Genomic DNA, 6502 nt, shown 5'->3' on the forward strand with positions numbered 1-6502 from the left:
AAGTCCCAGGAACCCATCTGTTTCTGCCTCTCTGGGGTCAAGATTATAGATGCACACCACAGTAGCCGGAGTTTATGTGGGTGCTGAGGCTAGAGCTCAGGTCCTCAGGATTGTGCAGCAAGCACTTTGCCAAATGAAGTCATCTCCCCAGATCCTGGTTATGAATTTCATGAAATAGGTCTACACCAGCTTTGTGGCTGATATCTCTATATAAATGACATAAATGTTGCATCCTCAGATGAAAGTAAGACACCACGGCAGGAACTGTGACTATGGTGTGTCCCTCCAGTAAGTGTCAGTTGATAACTAGCTTTGGAAACTGGCTTGGGTCCATTCACAGCAGTGTACACTATCCTTATAAATCAGGGTGCATCTGCACCTGCCTCTTCACCATCCACTGCTCCCACTCCTGGATAGTTCTGTGAGATTCCTCAAGTTAAACGGCAGGGCAACTTTTCAAACATCTTTTTTTCTTTTTCTGTCTGTCAAGTAAGCAATTTTTCACTCATCCAGCCAAGGCAAGACAAGCCCTGGTGAGGAGATACCACAGGCTGAAAGACATAGGGTCTACACTGCAGGCCTGGGAAGGGATCCCAGCCTGAGTCACAGTGCTGGAAGCTGACTATCAGCCCTGTGTTTGGGTCTCTAGACTTTTCAGGTCAGCATGCCCCTCTCTCCCCCGTATGATGTGTTCAAGTGATGAAAATCTAGACTCAAACAGGATTTAGAATTAAAATTACGTTTATTTAAAACTGTAGCATACCTGCCTTTGCCCTCAATACTTTATATGATCCAAATCAGTAAAAGGCTGGAGAAAGCATGGAAATGAATGAGCGCTGTCTTCCCAATCTCACACTCAGAAGCACACATGCCAGATCATCCCAGTGCTTCTGCATTAAGCTAAGACACGCTTTAAAAAAGAAAGGCTTCAACGTGCTGTGAAATGTTCACTCTTATTCATTATTTTTTGGCAAACAAGCTTGTCTGTAGGCCAAATAAGATATAATCAAATTAATGTGTAGCCATACCCATACTCCATGTCTCCTGGGAAGATTTTTAGTAGAGTGAGGTTTCTTGACTTGGGCAGCTTTGATATTTTAGGTGAGATAATTACCATGATGGTGCCTGTCCTGTGTGCTGTGGGATGTTTAGAAGCATCCCTAGGTGCACTCATTAGATGCTAGTCGTAACCCCTTCTCAACCAACCAAAACTGACTCCAGACACTGACAACTAACTGTCCCTTTTAGGGAAAGGAGGAGGAAATTGTCTACACTGATGATGTCAAATCTTTGGTGTTCAGAATGACTGAGGATGTTGTGTTTTCTTTCTGAGCTCCCAGAAACCAGACATCAGATTTTCAAGTAAAGACATTTCCAGATGATTATAGTCCCAGCTAATCAAACCACCCTTAGCCACATGATGTTTTCAAATTGAGACTTCAAACTAGACGGGGCGTAGAAAAACCAAACTTCCTGTGCTGTATCAAAAAAATTTTTTTTCTATTCTAGTTTGATTTTCTGTTACTGGAAAAAAAACACCCTTGCCAAAAGAAACTTGAGGGAGAAACGGGTTTATTTCATTTTACAGTCCATCTTTGAGGGGAGTCAGGACAGGAACTCAAGACGAGAACTTGGAGCCAGGGACCGTGGAGAACAGACTCGCAGGCTCATCCTTAGCTAGCTTTCTTCGTCAGCCCAGGCCACCCTGCCTACAACGTTGTCACAGTAGTGTGCTGGGCGCTTCCACATCAATCATCAGTCAAGACGGTTTACCACACACGGCCACAGGCCACTCTGATCTGAGCAACTCCTCAGTTGATGTCCCTTCTTCCCAGGTGTCTTAAGTCACGTTCAACGGCTGTTAAGAGATACCATGACCAAGGCAGTGTTTGTGAAAGAAAGAATTTAATTGAGGGTTTGCTTACAGTTCCAAAGGCGTAGTCACAGAAATAATGACTGTCATGGCAGGAAGCATGTCGGAGACAGGTGTGCCAGAGAAGTAGCTGAGAGCTACATCCTGATCGAGAGAGAGAGAGAGAGAGAGAGAGAGAGAGAGAGAGAGAGAGACTAGGCTTTGCATAGACATATGAACTTTTGGAACCTCAAAGCCCCATCCCCAGTGGAATGCTTCCTCCAACAAGGTCACACTTCCTAATCATTCTCAAATAATGTCGTTCACTGATGACTAAGCATCCAAAATTTCATGTATTTGAGTGGCCTATGGGGCTAATCTTATTCAAGCCACCATGAAAGGTCATAGTCACACCATAATACAAAAATGCATTCAGTCCAACTTCAAAAGTCCTCATAGTCTATTGTGATGACCACTCATCTTTAATTTGGGCCATACCTTCTTCTAGTAGTCTATACAAAGAACACTGAAGAAGGCTACATCTCATAATCCTAATTCTATCAAAGAGTTCCACTCCCTGGAAACTGAGAATTCAAATACACCATCTTTAGGGGACCTGTTCTTATTCATATTATCAATCCGAGTGACTCTAGGTTGTGTTAAGTTGTGGAAAACTAATCCACCCACAAGATCTGTGAGTGTAATAAAATGAATGCTGCTTGATGCCACTATGTTTTGGGGACACTTTGTAATGTAGCAATTAGATAACTGAGACTATACCCCATTGCGATGGTTAATCTTTTGTTTTGTTTGAGACAGGGTTGCTCTATGTAGTTCTTGCTATCCCAGAGTTCTCTCTATAGGTCAGAATGGCCTTGAATTCACAGAGATTCTTCTGCCTCTGCCTCCCAAGCACTAGGATTAAAGGTATGAGCCACTACACCCAGTCCAGTGAGGATTGGTTTTGATTGTCAAATTGATTGGACTAGGGCATGCCTAGGAGATTAGTAAAGAGTATCTCTGAGTGAATTTTCAGAAACAATCAGGACACAAAGTCTCTATAGTAAATGAATCAATCTGCTGATGGATTAAGAATGTCACAGTAAGCAAGGGATGGTAAAAGTTGTGAAACATGGGGCCGAGCTGAAGGAAGTGCATAGGGGTCACTGAAGGTCATTAGTGCATCCTGTTTCGGCTTCAGTCTGGTTCCTGTTCACAAGATGTAAATGACCCCAACATGCCTCTCCCACCATGTTGGACTGAAACCTTTAACAAATCCTTCCCCCTTTATATTATTGCTATCGTGTGTGAAGTCTGAGTAATATACTTTGTAGTTCCCTTTTCTCATTGCTGTGGCAAAATAACAGAAGGCACTTAAGACCCATGTGTTCAGGAGATGTCAGTCCATCCTGGCTGGAGAGGCGTGACGTCCGAAGTGGCTTGGTCTGCGGTGGAGCTTGTAGCATAGCTTGTTAAACATTGGAGGGTTGAAAACAGAGAACTCGGGCTAGAAGTAGAACCGGACTAGAACTTTTAAAGACTGGTGACTCTCCTCTGTCATACGTATCTCCTTTCCCAAGGGTTTAAGAACCTCTCAAAATAGTCCCACCAGCTGAAGATCAAATGTTCAGGCACATGAGCCTGGAGAGGAGGATCTCAGCCTTTACATGAACCCAGTGAAATACATATGAACTAATTAAAGGAGAAATCTAAGAACATTCATATCAGCACTATTCCTTCTAAGCCAACTGATAATCACCCCCCGCCCCGAACATCCAACAAACGGTAGCATAGATCATTTTTAGAATGTTCACATGATGGAATACTATACAGAAAGAAGAAGAAACCAAACACAATCACATGTCAGAATATGGATGACTCACAAAGCACTGAACCTCAGACTCCAAATATAGAAGTAGACACTCTAATTCGTAGATTTTTTTTTACTTATTTGCATAACTTTAAAATAAGTGGAACTATTCTGTAGTGTTGGAGGTTGGGTGATGAACACACCCCAGAGGGAAGTTATGGCTAAAGTCATAGTTCTTGGGTGGGGTCAGATCTGTGTAAATGTACCCTATACAAATTTACCAAGTGGCACACTACACTCTCGTTTGTTCACTTTTGGATAAATATGCTATAGCTATACTTCAATTAAGCATCTAAGAAAGGCAGGTCTTAGGAAGTAATGAGACATATAATGTATCAAGGGACAGAGTGAATAAACTTTGAGCAATCTTTGTCCAAGGAATCCAGAAGCTTAAAGTCTTTTTTTTTGCTTTTTGTTTGTTTGTTTGTTTTTGTTTTTTTTTTGGATAGGAGCCCATGTGGCTCAGGCTGACCTCCAACTCCTTACCTGGCTGAGAATAACCTTGAACGTCTAATTCTCCTCCTTCCACTCCATAAGTGCTGGGATCACAAGTAGGTGCCACTACTCCTGCTCATCGACTCAGTGCTGGGGACTGAATCCTTGGCTTTGTGTATACTAGACAAGCATTCTACAAACTAAGCTTTATTCTGCAAAATCTGGAAGCCTATTACATTATCAGGGGAGCAATATTGCCAAGGAAACCCACATATTGGCCTGTCACAATCCACAACAGGCACACTCCCCTAAACCACACCACATCCTAACTCCTCACCAGCAGGAAACAGATGCAACCCTGAAAGTGTCATTTCTAGTGCCATTGCAGGCAAGAAACAGTGACCTCAGAGCACAGCACAATGACTATACACACAAAATCTCACGTGTTTGCCAGATCCAGTCTCAAGCGTGGTCAAGCTCTGGGGAATGTATTCCCTTACTTCCTCCAACTCCAAAGCAGTATTCGTGCACTTGAAAGCTGACCTCCTTCTTTTTTCTTGTCATGGTGACAAAGCAACTTAGGGAGGAGAAGACTTATTTTGGCTGACAGTTAAGAAGGTCACAGTCTATCACGGTGTCTAGACATGGAGGCAGGAACACGGCATAACTGACTGGCCACATTGTGTCAGAGATGGATGCTGGTATTCCACTTTCTTCTTTCTTTTTATTCAGTCTGGAAGCCAAGCCCTTGGGGAGCATGCTGCCCACATGCTGAGTGGACTTTCTTCCTCAATTAACCGTATTCACAGACACACCTGGAAGTGTGTCTCCTAGCTGACTCCAAGTCTGGCCAAGGTGACGGTGAAGATGGATGTCACAGCAGCACACTGATAGTTACATACTGTGGGAAGCTTTGCCCTTTCCCCATCTCACGTTGCCATTACAAGATGGTGCCGGCATCCGGCTGAGTGTTGTGATAAACAACTCAGTGCACATGTGTCGGGGATTGTTCCCTCCCCCCCCCCAGTCGCCCCGCCTGCCTCATCTGCCTGACCTGCAGAGAGCCAGTAAGAGGTTGCCACGTCCTAAGCAGGCTTTAGGCTCTATTTAAGGGCTGGGGTTTTGGCCCTCGGGGTCCTCCTTTTCTTCTTCCCAGATGAAGCTTGTGCTCTCCCTCTCAAGACGCATTAAAGCTTGAACTGCAGAAGGATCCTGTGTGTGCTGTGTCATTCCTGCTGGCGGGAGGTAGCGCGGGACAACATACTGTCACCCCTCCTATTGAACCAGGCCCAGAGATAAAGGAAAAACAGAAAGCCTGAAATGAACTCTCTGGCAATGAGAAGAAATGACAATGGACACAGTCTCAGGATGCGCCATCTCCACAGGTCAGGAGGTGGGACAGCACTGAGTAGGTGGAAATCTGTGTCTTGGTCAGCACATAGGTGCCTTCACCCCTTTCTTACTAGCTACAAGAATGCCACTGTCTAAGATTTATCATGGCTACTTCTGCAATGGTGCGAAAAAGGAGCCTCCACAGGTGGCTACTGGAACATCCTCTTCCTTCATAACTGAAGGATTGGGTACTTCAGCACTACCAGACCACTGGTGTTTGTGTTACGATAGTTGCCCTACAACCCAGTGAGCTCTGGAGAGTAGCCTGTTCTGTTTGATCTTTACAGGACTTGTTAACTAGTAACTAAGTGCAAGCATAGATATCTGTTCAAAGTTCTTCACCTGTACTTGCCCTTGGGATGCTGGACTCTTAAATGTCCCTTCAGCCTTGTGTTTCCCTGGACTACTTCCTTGAACTTGAAAAGGGAGACAGAGTAGATGGTGTCCCTATACCTGGCTGGCAACCCCATGCATATACAGAGGGACTGTAACCCAGGTGTGGGCGTTGAGAGTTATCACCTACACTGGAACAAGGACGTGTACCACACTGCCTGGGGGAGAGAAGCAGAGGCACCTGGGCAATGACATTTGTTCCAGATCTGAGAGAATGAATAATGCTTTATTTCTAATACAGGCTTGGTATTTGCAAACACAGCATTATCAGGACCTGGCAATGGAGTCTTCTTGCCAGGAGATAGGTTGAAGGGGCAATGGAGGTCTTTGAGAAGTGAAATCAGACACAGGGAGGGCTCAAAGGAATGGGAGGCTTTGTCTGGTTTAGTTTTTTCGAGACACTCTTCCTAAGTAGCCCAGGCTGGCCCCAAATTTGAGATCCTTTTGACTCCACTTCTCAAACGCTAAGACTATAAATTTAGTCTGCCATGCCTGGATCCGATCTGTGTTTTAACCAGTGCTGGCCAGCTTGGTGGAGAGGGGGATGGTGGTGGAGTTAG

At 44.6% G+C, this 6502-nt stretch overlaps 1 long non-coding RNA gene across 1 annotated transcript; it reads right to left on the bottom strand.

Annotated features, from left to right (window-relative positions):
• Positions 1–1555: 1555 nt before the first annotated feature.
• Positions 1556–4970, bottom strand: LOC114616949. Its single transcript, XR_003710713.1, has 2 exons — positions 4601–4970; positions 1556–1858 (listed from the first exon to the last, which is right to left on the bottom strand). It is a non-coding gene; the product is annotated as an uncharacterized LOC114616949 (long non-coding RNA).
• Positions 4971–6502: the final 1532 nt, after the last annotated feature.

The sequence above is a fragment of the Grammomys surdaster genome, unplaced genomic scaffold (genome assembly GCF_004785775.1).
Source record: "Grammomys surdaster isolate TR1022 unplaced genomic scaffold, NIH_TR_1.0 133, whole genome shotgun sequence".
NCBI lineage: Eukaryota > Metazoa > Chordata > Mammalia > Rodentia > Muridae > Grammomys > Grammomys surdaster.